General features: G+C 32.2%; 1 protein-coding gene across 8 annotated transcripts in view; it reads right to left on the bottom strand.

The window, feature by feature from the left end:
- The window catches only part of Syt7 (Synaptotagmin 7), a 174,247-nt gene that overhangs the window by 58,269 nt on the left and 94,977 nt on the right, over nucleotides 1-21,001 (bottom strand). For 4 of the 8 annotated variants that reach the window (XM_085480076.1, XM_085480075.1, XM_085480077.1 and 1 more), the window contains exon 1: nucleotides 3,326-3,577. The exons of the other annotated variants lie outside the window; for them this stretch is intronic. The gene's annotated coding sequence lies outside the window, so the exon portion shown is untranslated. Of the gene's footprint in view, nucleotides 1-3,325; nucleotides 3,578-21,001 lie in introns of those variants that run through there. 8 annotated transcript variants of the gene reach the window in all.

Raw genomic sequence — 21,001 nt, forward strand, 5'->3', positions numbered from 1 at the left:
TCTTATAAATTCGACGCTTATAAATCTCGAGTTGAAATTAAGCTCGGGAATCGAATATTATAATCTGTACATTTATTCACGCGCAAGATTTATTCTCTCAATATGTCCAACTCGGTTAATTATCTCGCAGTTTACAGACGTAGAAACTTCCTACACTGTAAAAAAATATGTAATATATTACACAAAAATATGTAAAATTAACATAAATAATAAGTGTAAAATTACACGATAAATAATAGAAAGGTTTACCTTTTCATTGTTTATCATGTAATTTTACATTTATTATTTATATAATTTTGTAAAAATATGTAAAATTAACATAAATAATAAGTGCAAAATTACACGATAAATAATAGAAAGGTTTACCTTTTCATTGTTTATCATGTAATTTTACATTTATTATTCATGTAATTTTACATATTTTTTTTACAGTGCAGCTGTGTTTTACTTTCGATCGTAAAGTTTACGCCGATTGAGCGAGCGATCTGCAATGGATGCACTGCCACGACTGATTAATTATGCACCCTATTATGTCGAAGGGACGTGAAAGGGTTATTTCTTTTTCCGCAGACTCGCGCGAAAGTTGGACGTTAATTATAGCCGAAACTTTAATCATTTCGTTACGACGCGACGATGCGAAATACCGATGAATAGCGATGGATGCGAAACAAGTTTTCTGCATGCAGAGCGAGTTTTCAACTGACCTGTTGTTATTGTTATTATTATTATTATACGTACATATATATATATATATATACATATATATATACACATATGCATAACTGCGTATAATAACGTGCTTATTACATTTATCCGGCAAGAGCAATTGGATTATTTACACCAATTATTGGCTTTACATGAAATGTTACTCAAAATGTTAAAGCTTGATAATAATAAAACTCAAATGTTTCTCTCGATGCGTCGTAATATATAAATTAAAATATACGACGACTTCAACGTTGTGCGATTTAACGTATTTTGTTTCATACAAATCTTTATATTTTTTTTTTTTTTTATTCCTCTCAATTCTTTTATTGTTCTATTTTACGGGAATATATTCGAATCGGGAGCAAAGGCGCCTCTCGATGCTTTTTGCGTATAAAACTTATTTCGAGCTTCGAAACTTTTATATCGCGTATAGAAGGAAAGAAACTTGCACATTTCTAAAGAATTAAGACCATCTATTAGAAGAGAAATTGCTTCTCGCGCGACAAAATGAACTCTTAACACAAATAATTATATATTAAAAGAATTGCAATTATAGATATTTCATGACTTTCATGAGAGATTCCCTCCCAAAGATACTTTTTAATCCGTATAATGTATATAAAAAATATACCATATATATATAATTTTTATAGATATAATATATTCAGATTGCAGAGAGTAGATAAAAAGAAACACGTTAAAGTACATTAAAAACCCAAAGAGAGTTGATATATTCATCATAAGCAAACAAATCTAATCCAAACAGTTTTATTCAGAATTCCTGGGTTAAAATTTCCTCTTATTTTCAGCCCTCCATTTTCTCACATTTATGGATTCTAGAGGATTTTGAAGATTTAATTCATATAGGAATTTCCTCTTATATTTCGTGTTCGTCAGAGAGTCGCTAAACGAACAATTTTACATCCGGGGAAAAGATTAGCTAGAAGCAAACCTAGATATATAAATTAATATTTATTTCAAAGAGAAAAAATCCGAACAACTCGATGCATCCAATTAGACGTCCGTCGAATAGAAAATTGAGATGGAAAGTAAGGGAGAAGTATGTATCGCGAAAAGGCCCAATTTGTCGTTCAGACGAGCGTCGTATGAATTTCATTATGAATCGTCCTTCGTTCCGCCAGGAGGGTCGTTAATCCTCCCGACGTCCTTAACGTAATAATTAACTCGAAGATGTACGCGCGCCATTTCGCCATTTCTCTCTCGGCCGCTTACTTATCAACCATAGCCTCATTAATTCTCGCGCGAGATGACGCCGGAGAGAGAAAGGGGAGTATCGTGACTTTCATTAATCGCAACGATGGCGTGCGTTAAAAAAAAACCGAGGATCGGAGGGAGTCTAGCGTGGCTCGTAAGGGCGAGTTTATCGTCGGCCGCCATTTACAGAGTACAAGTAGGTAGATGGATACAAGCTAGGTGTATAGATATATATATATATACAGAAGCGTGATATAAAAATAACAATAAAAGGTATAATGAATTTAAAAACAAATAAATATAAATGGAATGTCATAATATTACCGAAAGAGATAGAATATTACATAGCACACGCAAACACATTTTGCTATTTAGCTAATTATTTAACTAGAGGGAGAAATTCGGAGAAAAACACTTTTGAACTTTGAGAATTTTTCATACGATTTAGCATATAAACGAGTAAATCTATGATATGCAAACTACGGACTTCTGATGATTAAACATAAGTTCATATTATCTTTGATTTGAAGTGCAATTCTTAATCGCCGGATAATAGAAATAAATGCCAATTTATAAAATATATATCTATATAGATGTGTCTCTCTATATATATATATATATATAGATGTGTGTGTGTGTGTGCAAGTGCAGGGAGAGGTTAGTATGGGGTGGACTCGGTGGAAAATTCTTCGCGGGCGACGATGCGTGCCCAGCGTCGGCGTAGTGAGATCCTCAACGGTGGAACACCCCTGACCCACCTGTTACTATCGGCAGTCTATCTGACCACGCGAGAGAGAGTGAGAGAGAGAGAGAGAGAGGGTGAGGATGGGGGGTGGAAAAATCGCGCCGCGCCTCACCTTTGCGGTCGCGGCGGAAAATGCATGACTGTGGAAAAAATATATCATTTTTAGTAGCGACCCTCTTACGCAGTATCTCGTGTACCTGCCAGCCACTCTGAATTTGCACACACTCATCCCTCGCTTCGTGACTTGCCCGTAAAGATGTCGACTTGGACACGAGGGAAAAATCCCTCTCTATTTTTTTATCGTGTACTCGACTTGTATCTCTGAATATATTATATATATATATATATATAATTAATAAATGAATATATATAATTAGGTTCTCCTCGCTCCTACAAATCGAATTGTTCACCACAATTTTGATCCCAATGAAAGCAATGATATAATTCTGTTCGAGACCTCAGGCAAGAACATATCAACCCCTACAGCGATATTGGCCGATCGCTCTCGAGGGGGATCGAGAAAGAATGTACATGAATAAACATGAGAGACTACCCGAACGATTAATCATCGAGAGTAGTGGAGAGATGAATTTAAAAAAAGCTCTCTCTCTCTCTCTCTCAGAGAGAAAAAGAGAGAATCACGGATCCGTGCGATACCTTCTCGTCACCGATTGCGATCCTCACGGACATGGTGCGACGACGTCGCATCGCGATTTAGGTACACCGATCACGTCCCGATCGTATCGTCGCGATCGTCGCGTCACGCGATCGTTGACAACGACGCCAGGCATATCACTAAGTGGAACGTGTCCGGCTCGAGTCAGACGCCTGTCCTGTTGCGCCTGGCAAGTGCGTATACGACGCGGAGCGGCGGGCGAGACTCGCTCACTTCGGTCCGACCATAACGGGCTCGCATCACTGACTGAGGGAGGCCTTGCCTCGTGCGGGGACTCGCGTCTCTCCCACCGAGGAGCCGGGATCGACGCGGAGAGTTCGGAGATACATTGGCGTCACCTAGCGTCGCGCGATGGAAAGAAATCACCCCGTGTCGCGAAATCGCGAACCGATGTCTCACACATACATGTGCATATATACAGTGCCCTCCATAAGTTTGGAAACACCTTACATTTTGCAGTCGAAGAATTACGTGGCAGCGATCTGTTGTAAATAAAAATGGCATTTAAATATTTGATGATTTTTTGATGATCGTGTTCTTGACGCTGTTTAAATTATTTTTATTTTTATATATTTATTTATTTATTTATTTATTTGACTTTGTTATGAGGTTTTAGATTGCGAAAGACACATTAGTTTTGTCTCGGTTTTCTTAACGCGTAGTGACTAAGATTCTTGCTAACTGATTGTTCATTAAAACAATGGTGAATATTGTCGGTGGTATGCAGTGAATTTGATTTACTGTATTAATTTAATTATATGCATTTACGTTTGGTATGTAACATATTTTTGTATATGAATTTATAATTATTTGTTGCGATGAAATGTATTAAAATTATAATTATTTTTATGTAACTTTTTATAGATTTACTTGTGAAAAGGGCTGCAATGACAGCCGAAACGTTGTATTTTAACTAATTATTTATAATAAATGATTGCCAGTTTGATCGACGTTTACCATTGAGGAGAGATTTTTATTTGATAATTTATTTATATACAAAAAATCTGCACAAATCTGTCAAAAGAATCCTCTTAATTTGAGAAAAAAATTCTCGAAAGAAATATTCTTTAATTAGATATTCGTAACATGCGAGAATATAAACTTAATAGAATGTTTTTTTTCGGTATATTATTTGAAATATTATTAATCGTGATAACCAAAAACAGTCTTATAAATGGACATTTGTTATTTATTGCATACAGTACACTTCTGTCATAAATAAAAATGTTATTTAAATATTTTACGATTTATGGATACAAAAAATCGCTGCCATACGATTGTTTAACTGTAAAATGTAAGGTGTTCCCAAACTTATGGAAGGTACTGTATATACAGATATGCAGATACTCTATGCAGATGCGAAAATCTCTCTCGAGAAGAGCGCATTAATGTTTCAACGAAACCGGGAGAGTGATTTCACTCGTGTTTCGACGAAAGATCCTGTTCGGTCTCGCAGACATTAGAAATGCTGCTGGTTTTACAACAGATAAACATTGTCGCGTATTCTCTCGTTAAATGTGAACAGTTGACTTGACGCAGATTTTAATGTAACGTTTAATGAAATTATTGATTCAGTCAGTATTCATTTTGACACTTTCAACAATTGTCTCGTCTGTCAAATTAACCGACATGAAAAATTTATAATCTATGTTAAATTTACAATGATATTAGTCTATTGTTTATGAATGTAAGAAGAAAAATGAAATGCAAAGTGATGTTATTGTTTTCTAGTTGATTCTATCTACATATGATAAAGACCACAAACGATGATTGAAACGTTATGTAATTTTTCATACAATAAAATGATGCCGCTTTTGATCAACTAAATAAATAAAAATTTAAATTATAAATTTTAGTAATTAATTTTAATATAACATTTAATGAAATTGTGAGATTAAAAGAGTCATAAGATTTTTTTCGGATCTAAAATATATGTTGTTAAAAGTTATTTATAATAGAATATTATTTTTATAGTTGAGAGCAAAATTGCTTTGTCAGCTAAAAGATAGATAGAATCGAATTATAATTCGATCTATGACGTGTTCTTTCAACCGTCTTGTGTTGCACGTTCGAGCATTAATATAGTTCTGGTGTATGCACCCTGTATGTATCGTTTTTCCCGTCAAGCTCGTTTATATCCAGGAAAAGGATATGTATTACCATAAGCAATATATATTACCGTAAAAGTTTCAAGACACGAGAGATGCAAGATGGGATGTTTCACGCCTGAAAATCCAATTGACATTCCAGTCGAATTTTTACTCCTATTTTCAATCTCAATTTTTTTTATACTTATGAATTCCGATACGTTCGATTTATGTAAAAATTGCATTCTTTGTGTCTCAAATAAATAACAATGATTAAACAACGAACAATTTCTCATCAAAAGATTTAGAAGAGGATTAATCATAAATAGTTTAATATTGTTTAATATTATATAAATTAATTATAAATAGTTTCAAGAGAGAATAATCTGACTGCCCATAGCAAATATTACATTGAAAATTGAGATATTAAAAGTAGGTGAAAAATTTCAACTCGGAATTCCAGGGGAAAAAAATTTTTGTTCTCGCGTCGTTTTTTTTCATTTTTGTAATTACTATATATATAAAATATAAAATGCATATAAAAAAATTCACGACACGTGGAGTGAATGCACTCTTTCTCTCGAAAAGTAAAACACTGTGATATCGACGAGAAAGATCAAACAATTCTACCAGCACGATTTATATATGTATGCATATTACCCCCAAATCTCCGAGTCTACTTATAAATATATATCGAAATTTAAATGATATATTCTCTGAAACAAAACTCGAGCTCGCAATCCAAGCAAACCCCCGACTGAAAGACAATGAGAGGAAAACGGAAACAGCCATCGATATTTCATATATGTTCGGTAAACAAGGGCGATAAAATTTCTATATAAATGTATGTATATTTTCTCGAATCACGAGCGTAATTTTTGTATTCATAACTATTGTATACATGCAAATAACCGGCACAAACACATCGATATTAGAATGCGCGTGCATGTGTTTATTTTTTCGCGTCGCTTTTACATTTTTGCAATTGCTATATAAAATAAAAACATACGGAAATAATCTACGACACGTGCGACGAATATCTCTCGAAAGTCCGAAAAAGTAAAACAGTGATATTTGATAAAAATGAAACATCTTCATTTCGTTTACGGAATTGGTATATGGTCAAAAGAGAGAGAGAGAGAGAAATAAGCATTTTATAAATTAAAAATAATATGTAGATTAATAACGAAAAAAATTCAGAGTCCAACAGATTTGAGAATATTACGTATAGTGTTAGAAAGAAAATGTTCACAATGTAACAACTTGTCATCGTCTTTCCTATATATATAGGATTTTATATATATATATATATATATATATATATATATATGGATTTTTTTCGTTATTAATCTACATATTATTTTTAATTTAATATATATATATATATATATATATATATATATATATCACTGTAATCGACAGTCTCCTTACAACGGATCAATAAGAGACAAGGAGAGTTGGCGTTTTCATTTATCATATCGAAATTCCCAAGGTATTCCGAAGTATGTCAGAAAACGCCAGTGGCACATTATTTCCGTTCCTGGTATCGTAATTTTATAAAGCTTGTTGAAAACATCGAGGAGAAAAGAAAAAGATAAAAGTCGCGTTATTGAACTTCAAGGAAGTCGTAGTTAAACTTTTCCACGTTTAAAAGGACCGCTCTTTTTGCGCGTTAAAAGGACGAACAATATCGAAACTAAAAGCTTCTAAAGTGAGAAAAATTAATGTCTCTTTTTTATTGTCTTATATCATATGGAAACTCAAGTTGAACACTACAAAGACGAACTTGGAGAATAAAGTTGAAAGATTTAACAAACTGTACATATATTTCGTGAATATTTCAAATTTTGTGCTTCTTTTCCAAAGTTTCAAGCGAGTTTTGCAAAAGTAATCATGATGAGCTTAAATTAAAATGATTGAAAATTCGAGACTTGATTTTCGACGATAGGATCCTATACACGAGTCCCTTCTGTTCAAGGTCGTCCATTATTCCTCAAACAATCGATGAAATTGGGGTAGGAGTCTCCCCTTCGTCGTAAGGGAAATGGAAGAAAGTAAAGCCTTCTTGGAAAATCGATTGCGAAAAGAAACATACATGGGAAAACGACGGGATCTAATTATTTTCTAGTTTTTAATTTCGAACACAAACTTTCGCGAAATATGGGTCGCGTTTAACAGAACGATATGTTGTTCCCGATTCTTAGTCCAGTATATCTTTTTGTATTTACCTTCGAACTCCTTTTATTGCCTCTGCGACGTAAACAAAACGTCAGCAGACAAATATCATGCAGTAATGTTACAAATAAGTTGATTATACCCCATTACTTTATTTACAGTTAGTAAATAATAATATCGAAGCAATAATGCGAATGAATGAATTTAAAGATCGTATGTATACAAAAGCATCATATATGTATAATATGGAATTACAATTGATATCTTTTCTTTTATATCGCTAAATTTATTATACCTGAATAAGTACTTGGTGTAATAATTATCCTAAAGAATAGATCAGCGATTATTTATTCAATAATTGCTCGTGATAAAATGTGTGTCGAGATAAAAATTTTTTCATTTATAATGGTTTTGTAGAACGCGGTCGAGAGAGACCTGTAATTTTTAGAGTCAGAATATTCCATATTACACAGCTATGTCCAATTAAAAACTCGCGATATCGTGTTGACTTTAATTAATTGTAATTTATATTAATTTTTCCTAATTAAATCAACTCTGTTTGGTAACGGCGCTGATTCATTTCCATCACAAGTTTAATGTATCAATTAAATTCTTTTATAAACGCGCGCCGACGAGTAATAATCACTCTACTTTTAATGAAAACTGTAACTTTTTAATTGATTCGCGCACATATCCTCCTTTTCACTCTTATATGTCATTAAAACATCAAATTACCATTTCGTTCACTCAAATGTTTGATGATGGACGATTGAAATAAAAAAGATTGCGGAGATCAACGATCATGTGTTCTCGTTTCGTCCTGTCAGAGAGCGATTATTACGTTCAATCACTTGTTGCTCTAAAAACGTGTCGTTGATGCGAGAGTTCGCGTATTATCAACCGCGTACATCGACGTACATTCTCGCCCTATCTCGGGACTTGCTCTGGTACTGCTTGAGGAAACTTTATCGATTATGACCGACGATGGCAGCTTTATTTCGCCCGGAGCTTTACCGACTATAAGCAGTGCGTCAGAATCATCCTAGTTTACCGACAGACGAGCGTTTCCGGTTGTACGCTACACTAAAAATCGAACTTTAATAATAATAATAATAATAATAATAATATTAACAATAATAATAATAATTCATAATTACACATCGACGGTAACAGATCGAAATATATCAAAGTCTCAAGTGTTATTTTTCAATCGTGTCAATATCAACCCTTCAATATCTACCCTTTTCTATTTTGTTCTATTTATAATACAATTTTATGAAATTAATCCATTGAAGATAGTTCATCAATTTTTTTCTCGATCAATATAACTCGCCCGATATAATTAAAAAGTAACAATAGGGAGAAACGAACATATCCGCGGTTGTATAAAATTAATTATAATCATTAATTGCAAGATTGCTGATATCTGGGAGTCAACGTGTATGCGCACAATAACGTGCGATCTTGTCTGTTAATTCAAATAAAATTACGAAACCGTTTGGAGAATAGCTGATCGTACGATTTTCGAAACAACGCAACGCCGCGCATAACGAGCGCTCTTTGCTTAATTAAATCCTCGAGAAGGGGTACGGCGCCAGTACACGCTCTCTCATATGTCTATTTATAAAAGCAACATTTAAAACAATCTGCCTAATTATATTGCCGTCCGTCGTTTCGAGATCGATCACTATCGAGCGCGATAATTTCGAAACCTCTCTCGCTTATTCAATTTCTTCAATTTAAGGTTGATCCTTTTTGTTAGCAAAAAATGTCTAAGAAAATCAGCGCTTGGCAGATAAATTTTCGAATCTTACTGTTAAATATATTTTGCAATTTTGAAGGTAATTAGGTACGTAAATCTTGTTTAAAAGTAAAAGGCGATCACAAAGTTGACTTAAAAGTAAATGAAAAATAAAATGTGTACAGCCAGTTTGGCGAAAGTTTTTCGCTTTTTCGTTGAATGTTTATAACAGCCGGTTCCGCGGAAACTTTAATCCCGACCTATCCACTCCAAATAGGTCATCAAAGAATCTGCGGATAAAAAATGGCCTAGTAGGTCTAGGGCATTACTATGTAAGCATGTATGTGTTGGAGGTGCAGCCTCGTGGAGAGCACACCGTTACAACACAAAAACGCTTGTTCAATGGAAACCTACATATGTTTCAAGCTCGTTCATCGTAAAAGCGGACGTAACTGGGTCTTAGATAGGAAGCTTTTGACTTATATTGCGATAGTCGAACCGATTCCCCGGAACGCCATAACTCGGTAACAAACCATGCGTAATTCCTTGGTGAAAAAGAGAAATCTCATGCCAGAGAAGCAAAAACGAGAAGAAAAATGCACGAATACATTCCAACTTTGCATATCAAACTTCAATTTACTTATTCTCTTTCATTCGAGAAAAACGTTTCCAATAAATCGAATAAACTATCATTTTTTTTCATCGACCCAGCATCCAATTACGTCTACTTATATCGTAGATATTTCTACTTGAAACAACAAAATGCGCAATGATTTTAGCTTTCGCTATATTTTATTCCTTTTCTTCTGTGACATAATTAATACGGAAATAATCGCATGTGAACGCATGTGAATTTATCCAATATTACTGTCATTTGCATTCAATTTAGAAAATAGCATTAACATACTAAACTTTGTTAAAATTGATCAGTAGATATCATATACGCATCTAATTGAAATTCATGGCACTTTAAAATTGAATTTACGCTACCTTCGCAATAAATAGCTCAATAATAATTTAAATTTATAGCTACATAAATATTGTTTAAGTTTTAATATTAAGATTGTTACAGTATAGTGAAACTGTAATAATATCGTTTATTAATAGACGCAGATACATATATATGTATTTACCTGCACGCGCGCTACAAATTATTTTAGAAATAACTTAAAAATTCACTCATTCCATCTTTGTCGCGAAAAGTGACATAATTTTTATTATAACTTTTATTTAAATGTAAACAAAAAAGGGCTATAAAAACTATTAAACGTAATACAGTTGACAGTTGATATTAATAAAATTTATTTAAACCAAATAATAAATACATAAGAAATAAACATAACGTTTTGGCTGACATTTTAAGCCTTCTTCAGCGCAATAAAAATATTTTAATTATAAATTGAATTGTAATATTAAACTCAGTATGTATCAGTAATGGTGATTGTGACACACGATGACTTGTTTAGCAATATATGTAACGAGATCCAAAGCTGACTTTATATATATATTATCTTGACATTGTTAATAACCGTCTTTAATGTTTAATATTACAATTCAATTTATAATTAAAATATTTTTATTACGCTAAAAAAGGCTTGAAATGTCAGCCGAAACGTTATGTTTATTTCTTATGTATTTATTATTTGGTTTAAATAAATTTTATTAATATCAAATAATCATAATTTTATTACGTTTAATAGCTCTTATAGCCTTTCTTTGTTTACAATTATTAAGTTTAACAGAGCTAATTACTATTTTTATTTTATTTAAATTTTAGCACGTAATTAGAAAAAAATTCCATTTTACGTAAAATACTTAAAATTCCATTTAGTATAGCCAACACTTTCGAACACGATATGATTTTATCATTACCTTTTTGTCACTATTCCGGCATAAGTTTCTTATAATAAACTATATTTTTTTATTTCAACGTAAAATCTTAATTTTTATTTTAAAAATATATATATTTCTTACTAATATTTTCTTTGAAAAAGATTAATGTTAACAATTAGTGATATAGATTTTTTTTATTTTTATTCTAACGTAAAAATTTAATTTTTATTAAAAAAAAATATATATATATATATATATTTTACTAATATCTTTTTTGAAGAAGATTAATATCAGCAATTAATGGTATAGATTTTTCGTATTTGTATTCCAATGTAAAAATTTAATTTTTATTAAAAATATATATATTTTTTTACTAATATCTTTTTTGAAGAAGATTAATATCAACAATTAATGGTATAGATTTTTTTATTTTTATTCCAATGTAAAAATATATATATTTTACTAATATTTTTTTTGAAGAAGATTAATATCAACAATTAGTGGTATAGATTTTTTACGCATAAATTCTATGATAAAGTTTGCGGAAAATTTATCCGATTCCGGTGAAATATTTCCAGTAGCCTGTAGCGAATAATAGAGAAAGCATGAGCAAAAGGGAAAGAGGTCGATGGAGAAGTGTTACAACGCTCGGTTTCCGTTTCGACACAGAAGAACGCATTTCTCTCTCCCGGTATCGACCGGATCCTTCAACAAGAGAGCGGCCCTTCGTTCCGTTTCTGATGGTTAATCATCGATCTTGTACCTGTGATAGTAATGTGGAGTATGCTAATGGAGGCGAAACCACAAACAAACGGAAAGAGCATGTTCTTATCAAAATGTTCGCCGCTCGCGAAACTGAATTCGACGCGAATACTTTCAGCGGATGAGGCTTTAAAAATAGAGAGGCTCGTTTTTTTTTTCTTTTATCGCTTAATGTTTCAATGAGCGCTCGTTAGATGATGTGCGAATAAACACCGAGTTATTCTGATCGCGCATATTAATTGAAATTTTCAGAGACAAATCGTCGTCAATCTTCGCTTCTTCCACAATTTTATGCGAAAAAAATGCTATTCTCATCTGCATTTTATAATACATTCATATCGTGTTCCATCGTGTAGATAAATGGGTTTGGATACGCATTTGTATGTAATCGCTGAAACCACTCGCAAGTTGATTAATTTGACCCCCGATACACGATATACGTATTCATTAAAATCGAACAACATGAAAAATCGTTTTTCATCAATAAAATCGGGCGATATATAAAATCACCTTTTTCTAATAGAAAAAAACTACGGTCATTTATCGTTTTTTTTTTTTTTTTTTTTTTAGTTTTTTTCTAGTTTTTTGAATACAGATTGCAAGCTTTGAATTACTCTATGACATTAAAATTTTGATTTTTGATAACAAATAGCGAAAAAGAGCTATCATATTTTATAACGTATCCAATAAAATCGAAATAATTTTCTCTTGTATTTCTTTCGTTGAATTATGTAATTAAAAGTAATTTTGAATAAATAAGCAAACATAAACGTCGTGCAATAGAAACAACTCCAATTATAATCGCGCTGTGCAACTTCTCAAAGAGATTCACGATCGACGATATATAAATGTAAGATGAAAAAAAAAAAAAAAACACGAGAGACACAGAAAACGCGCACTAATCATCTCACGATCGATTAACTGTAGATATTTAATTATAGATATTGTTTATAATACTTTGAAAACGTGGCATCGATCGACGGAATCCTCCTCGTCAAATTACATACATACGCAGGCTTCTGAGGGAAAATAAAAGTCGCGCACGCGAAAGCATATGTATAATCTATATATATATATATATGTACGCATATGTCTTCATACATGTTCAAATATACATACAATATATTATATACGTATATGTACACCTCTATCATTCGCAATTGCGGTAGGTCATATCAGTCGCGTCGCTTTATAGAGAATTCTCCCTCCTTTCGACTTCGACCCTCCACTCTTAATCAGAGTAGAACGCGATGAAGGGCGAAAAAAAAAATATAGGGAGAAACGATTTATTTCCATCGTCTCTTGTTTTCACGCTGCAGGACACATAACGTTGTATATTTACGCTGATCCGGAGGAGCATCTTGCGTGCTTCCAGACACGACGCGTGAACTTTTACCACATTTTATATAGACGAGATGTGCGATTTTACGATGTAGACGAGGGTAAATAATGTACATGCGCCGGAGATTTATCTTAACCAAGGAGGAGAGAAAGATTCATATCTTTGCAAACACAATAATAGAGAAAAGAATGGGCGTTACGTAAAACCCTTTATCGACGATATAATAATTTATCGTCTCCGTCTATCTATCTAGCCACGGGGCTATGCACGATGACGGCACGTTTACAAAGGTGACGTTTATTTTTAACGTAAATTGCGTTAACCGCTTTACGCGGAAGCAAAAGGGATTTATCCGGAACCATGGATCTCTTCGAGATAACAGGGAGGTAGCCTTCCGTAAAGCAGAATTAATCGCGACACACGCGAGAATAGCGTTTGTGTCTTATCAGGTGGTCAGTCACTTTTCCACGTGTCGCCACGAAATTGTGTCTTGTATCGGATTAAGCGTTCTCGATGTCTTCAGTCGTGTACGACCATTTTTTTCAACATGCAAATTTTCAGCGACAACTCGCTCATGATTTATAAATAATTGAGTTGGCCTGTTCTTAAATTAATTTTACAATTTTATTTTAATATATAAAAGAGCGTTATAATTTTTACTAATTTATTATTTATAAATAATTTTATTTCCGATAATAAAATAATATTATCGGGAAAATAGGTGGAGAAAAAAGGGAAGTCACGCAACCGACATCCTGTTGCGAGATTATTTTTACCCCCGTTCAATTAAAACTTGCTACGTAAAGTCCCATCTATTTCAAAATTATGTACTAATTAGACGCTTAATTAACTAACTTAATAAGGGAAGTCGTACAATTTGAGAACAATGAAAGTATAAGAGTCTTTGAGTCATTTACTTCAAAAGAGGCAAGTCTTACTTAGTAAATAAAATTGTATAGATGCCAGAAAAGGGTTTTAAAATACGTATATAAAATATATATACAGAAAAAGATAAAGAGAGAGAGAAAATTGATCCGAATAACAAATGCAGTATTTGTATTTCCAATTGGCGCAATTTTTTGATATCGTTAACTTTGTAGATCAACCAAATTGAAATAATAAAATTGCAAGGTATTTCCCAAATTTGCATATCTTTAACATAAAATTAATTTGCATATAATGTTCCCTATTTTATATTCTCGCGTAACAGATATATTCCTAAACGATTTTAAATTGCACTTGATAAAGGAATTACTAGTTGCAATTATTTGAGAAAAATTATCAGAGTTTGAAACTAAAATACAAAATTCCCTGTAAATTTCTAGTTTATCACCCTATTATATAGCGACAGAATAATGTATAAGCTTAAAACTTCCTTTTATCGCGACATTTCGCTTCCTGTTACACAATGTAACTATGAAAATAATTAAAAATGATGTGCGCCCGACAAGCTTATATCAAGCGTACATATTGCTGTGACGTAAAGAAAACTTTATCAAAGCAAATATATAACCTGCAGTCAATAGTTTCATTCTAAAAAAAAAAATTCACCGCGAATTAGTTGAAAGGTTTTTATTATTGCGTGGGACATAAACAAATTTTAGTATATTCGGTATTCGTGATTGCGCGATTGCACAATATGGCCCGCATACGAATGTTCATTTTATTCAGGTAGAGATGTCAGTCTTGTTTTGCTTTCCTTTTTTCTTTTTTCCTTACGATATGGTAATGTAATTTCGCGAAGAAGAACCCACTACACAAATCAGCTGTAATTTGCGCTGACAAGCACAAGATGCTTTTGAACGTCTTCGGATATACATACAGACATATATATATATATATATATATATATATATATATATATATTTTATGCAATCCGGAAGGAAAAATTTATACACATATTTTTTATCCACCCTCTCGGCGTAAACTCGGTCTGATTTCTACATTCAATATTGCAGATATGACGTAGTTCCGGGAACATGTTACATTGTAATAGAATATAAAATTGTCGTTTTATTACTGCCTCCTTTCTTCATGTTTTTTCCGTCTTTATTAGGGCTCTTTGCATTCATATCGCACGGCGATATAGCAAAACGTCGCTATATCGACAGCACGCGCGAATAAAACGCATATCCGAAATTCCGGATTTGAACGGATCGATTCGGAGCCATTTGCGTAAATCGCGTAAATAGCGGTAGAGAAGAGCGAGAGCGCTCTTTCTTTTTTTATACCTCGAGACACAAAACGAGACGAGACGGAATCTCGTCCGTATTCAACTGCGCACGTGGCTGTTCGATAAAATCGCAATTATCCCAAGAACGCAGCACGTGTTAAATAGCGCTAAACGCAATTTTCCCTTTTTCTTTCACCTACCCATTTCTATTATCCAATTATCTATTAAACCTTTTAACGCCGATCGCGTCGCGTAAACGCATCGAAATGCTCCGAAACCGAACAAGTCGAATCTTTATTTTTTTTTTAATTTTAATTTAAATTGTTAAATATATCGATCGAAATTTTTCGCACAGAATGCTAATTAGACCGATTTGCACAAGCTATTGTATACGTTTTCAAGATCTATTTATTTTACAATTTTAAATATGAGACAAACATGAGATTTTCACGAGAATAATTCGAATGAATGCCATTTATAGAAAAATATGGTACGTTTATGATTCTCATTATACTTTCCAAACTTTTAAATGTGTTTTGTAAGTTCTCGGCACAATTATTAATCAAAATTATATATATATATAAATGTTATAAAATACATATAGAAAGAAAGAGAGGAAGAATTCAATGAATTAACGCACATTTTTTAATTCTAAATTAGCGTTTTTTGATATTATTTTTATTTTAAAAAACAGATAATAGGAAATTGAAGTATAAGTAAAATTGAAACTATTTTTCAAATAAAGTATATTGCATTTTTCATTTAAAAATAATTTGCACACACATAATAAACGTTTTTTAATTTATTCTTTGTACTTCTAAATAATTAGAACATAGTTTTTAATAATTTTAAAGAATTAGTAGTTGAAAATAAAATTTTACAACTTTTTCATTTATTACTTTATTATAGTCGTTAGATAAAGTATAAAGTATGTTAAAGCGACAATTTATTTTTAATATAACAGACACGTGCGCTCTCTCTCTATCTCTTTCCCTCTTGCTGCTTTTCTTAAGGCAAGATTTAGTAGTTTATAGAGAATTAACATAGGTGTGTGTGCATAAACACATGAAACCAAGAGGAAGCGAAACTTTGAGGAAACAATAGACGTCTGCTTCAGAAATTAGAGTCGATACACGTATTGTTGGCCTTGTAATCGTATTATCAGTAGAGTATTCATCAATGGAACTTGGAAATTCACACTTCTTATTGATACGAGACATCATCGAGAAGAGGCTTCAATATAAATCATTAATGAAAACTCTCTTCAAAACACGTGGCAGTCAACAGGATAGCTAGGATCAACTACACGAGAAACAATTCTCGCGACAATTTCAATCCTTTGTCACAATATACACTACACAACAGGCAGAATTAAATCCGATAGTACAAAAACAAAGCCTTTCCTACAAAATACACACAATCGCGACAAATAGTTTAGAGTTTCTCGTTTAAACTACACAAAAAATTACACACTATAGAAATTGTGGCACATTTAGAAATATTTTTTTTTTACTTCGAATTTTAATACTTTTTAAAATTACTTTTTCTTGATTTCAAATATTTCCTGTGAACAGTGAATATTTGTGCAACTTAAATGAAAACTTGAAACTTTTTCAATAATTTGTACCATTTTTGACTCAACTTTAACTAATTTCTTTTCATTCCAGAAATTGTCTCTAGGTACAAAATATGTCAGAATTCAATATTTTATTCACTAAACTGTAAATTAAGGAAAGAATAGTTTTTGATCAATGCAAAAGTAAAATTCTTTCTTTTAGTTGTTCTCTTTAACGTCTTATTTAATTACTTTGGCCCAAACTGCTTGGTTTTTTTCAAGTCAATTTTTAGTTTCGAGCATCTCTCTGGATAGAAAAGAGCTAAAATGTAGCAACACATTTTCATTTGAGAAATGTTTCATAATTTTCCCGGAGAAAATCAATTTATCAACTTTCCATGAAAAGCATAATACTCTAGCACTTCGCGGCAATCTATTGTGACTTCAATCGCGAAATATCATTTCGTTCTGTCGCATAGAATTTACGTTTCATTTAGATAATGGACCGATCATAAAGATCGCTTGTACTCGAAGAATTAAATCTTGGCGATATATTTTAAGCGATAGAAAAGCATTTTTAACCGCAGTTTATTTTAAAAAAAGCTGAATAATGCTTGCAATGAACAATGTTACACAATTAGAAGCCGTATTTGAATAGGCGCGTCGCTGGAGAGATAAATTTAACCAACGCGCGACTAGACGGGTTTCACGAAGTTTATCACCGAGTCTTTCACAGACAAATTTATTGGGCAAACGTGGCGGCCAGATAATCCTCGAAACAGTCACGAGCTTGCAGGTGGTGCCAGACACTTTTATGACGCATCTTTGACGATTAGTCAACAACGCGCGAGTCATACTTGTGAATTTTTTCAATGGATCATTTATTTTCAACAATTGAAATTGTTTGAAAAATTGAAATTATTTTAAAGATTGAAATGATTTGAAAAATTGAAGGCGAGCAGAATTATTTAAGGAACACATCCACATTCCGATTTAATTTTTGAGAGAAAAAAATAGCGATAAGTATAGGAAAGAAATTTGATTCGCATCACGTCTCGAATCTCTCTTCTACCTTTCGATAATCTCTCGAGAGATCAAAAACAAATTGTGTCGTGTGTGTATGTGTGTGTTTTATTCCCGTCGCGAATAGAAAGGGGCTATAAAATATTTTAGTCTTTGCACATGTGAGCTTTTATGACTGGTCGATACCACATGGTATCGGAATAAAATTGAAACGCCTGCTAAATTACATACGAAAATTCGTGTATGTCTGAAGATAAATGTCACGATTGAATCGCATTTGAAAATTCCCAGAGAAGATTAAACGATAATCGAATACCATTAACGCAAATAAGAGACGCCATATATATTCATAGCATGGTATCTAAAAAATATAGTTAAATAAAAAATAAATAAATAATGCAGCACGCGCAATATGCATAATAAAATTATAAATTTTTAAATATATAAATAAATGCAATTACAAATTAAATTCTAAATTTTAATTCAAATCGATATCAATATTATCCGCAATTTGATCTGATACATACTTTGAAATTTTCGTAGTATAAACATGTAATGATAATTTTTCAAGAGAAGAATCTAATCAAATGTGATTTATTCGAAATCGTATCGCGCAGATGTTGTTCTTTCTCTCTCTCTCTCTCCCTTTCCTCGAATTTACGTCGAAAGTAGAGTTTTCACCATGATCGGAAATTAATTGGAGCCTTAGGTTACGTTAGGAATCTATATATCTCGGATAGTTCCGATCAATATCAATATTCTCTGATAGTTAACGGGCGATAAATCAATTAGCGGACGATAATACGCGGAACGTTTAAGCTCGGCTGGAAACAACACGAGTTACCACTCAATCGTCGGAAGAGAGCGAGTCGCACGTAAAGAGAGAACCCCGAGCAGAGAAAGCGACGAGCCCTCCGAGCAGGTATCGGCAAGGAAATTGGAATCGTTCTCTCTCGTGCGGAAGGAAGCTTAACAAACCGCTCTGCGACTGAAAGGATGATAAGTTAACGCGAACGATCCAAATACACGTGTACATTTAATTATGCACTCGGTTAAATAAATCAATGCCGCCCGTTACTCTCGCCCTTTCTTTTTTATTCCATTATTTCGATATATTATTTATATATACATTTTATATCTGCATTATTTATATATCATTAAAATATAATATATTATATATTTCATACATGTAATATACTAAATATATAGCATATAATGTATATAGTATATATAATAATATATTATATATGATTTACTATAATATGTACATAGTATATATATTAATATATGTTATATAATATATGTATTAGTAAATTAACTAAAGAAATAATAATAAATAATAATAAATAAAGAAATATTTATATATCATTAAAATATAATATATTATATATTTCATACATGTCATATATACTAATATACAGCATATAATGTATATAGTATATAAAATATATAGTATATATAATAATATATTATATATGATTTACTATAATATGTACATAGTATATATATTAATATATGTTATAATATATAATATAATATATGTATTAGTAAATCAACTAAAGAAATAATAATAAATAATAATAAATAAAGAAATATTTATATATCATTAAAATATAATATATTATATATTTCATACATGTCATATACTAATATACAGCATATAATGTATATAGTATATAAAATATATAGTATATATAATAATATATTATATATGATTTACTATAATATATACATGGCATATATATTAATATGTTATATAATATATATATTAGTAAATTAATTAAAAAAATAATAATAAATAAAGAAATAATAGCTTCGAATAGTTTTACGAATCAACTCGGCGCAGATGTGCAACGTCAAACGTAAATCATTGCGGTAAAGTATTCGCAAAAAGATTAGATTAGCCGCGTTTTCGGACCACAGCAACAGAGTCTAATCATTTCGTTTTTTTTTTTTTTTTTTTTTTTTCAACGATCGATATGATGTGTATAAATCATCTTTCATGCGATAACATCGCGCGGGTAGGATCTGGCTTTAAGCCAGAATTCTCTCTTCGCGATACATATAGTATACGCAAAGGGACGATTAGATCTTCCGTATGCAGTCGCATTTATGCACTAAGTGGTTCGAACGAGATAATCGAGAAAACATTAGGCAAATTGGGGTAAATGGTAATTATGTGCGAACAAAATATATATTTTTTGCATCGTCTGCGAATCTCGATCTCAATTTTTTATTCTGATTTGGTGTAATAATGACATGATCGATTGTTCCGTGCACCCAATGCTGCATATTTTGATTCGATCTCCTGCGTGTGTTATTCTCTCACTTTTGATCTCCCTCTCTCTCTCGCGAAATGGTAATTAAGGCCGCCGATGTGTATAGCAGACGTTAATGTAACGTAAAATAACAGAAATGCATGACAACGCAATTATGCTCGATAACAAGTTTCGATTGTTTGTCAACATGATAAAAACATGGGCGCATACTTCACGCTCCTTTAATTACGTAAACTAAACGACTCGCGCGAAACGATAATCTATGCGCCCTGGTATAGGTTTATACAAGTACACGAAATATATGTGTAACAGTGAATATATAAAACAGTGTTTCGAGCACAGTCGTCGCAAACAGCCAGATTATATATGTTATGTATCACTAACGATAACAGTCTCCTAGAATCATCCCTTTCTCTCCCACTCTCTCTCTCTCTCTTTCTGTGAGTCGAAACTGGGTCATAAAATAATCATTCAGCGTGCAACACTTTCATCTCCCTCGGATGAAAGAAGCAAAAATTATGAATCAATAAATGTCGAAATACTCTTATATATACCTTCGTATAGAAAGTGCTTTTACGTTTCGGAAACAGACGTACGTTTCTATCGAATTTTCAATCTTTATACCGAAACGAAAATTAATGTATGCATATTTTTTATATATAATTTTATATTATTATATAACATATA

The sequence above is a fragment of the Nylanderia fulva genome, unplaced genomic scaffold (assembly GCF_048542155.1).
Source record: "Nylanderia fulva isolate GAGA-0341 unplaced genomic scaffold, ASM4854215v1 Scaffold14, whole genome shotgun sequence".
In the NCBI taxonomy this organism is placed as follows: Eukaryota; Metazoa; Arthropoda; class Insecta; order Hymenoptera; family Formicidae; genus Nylanderia; species Nylanderia fulva.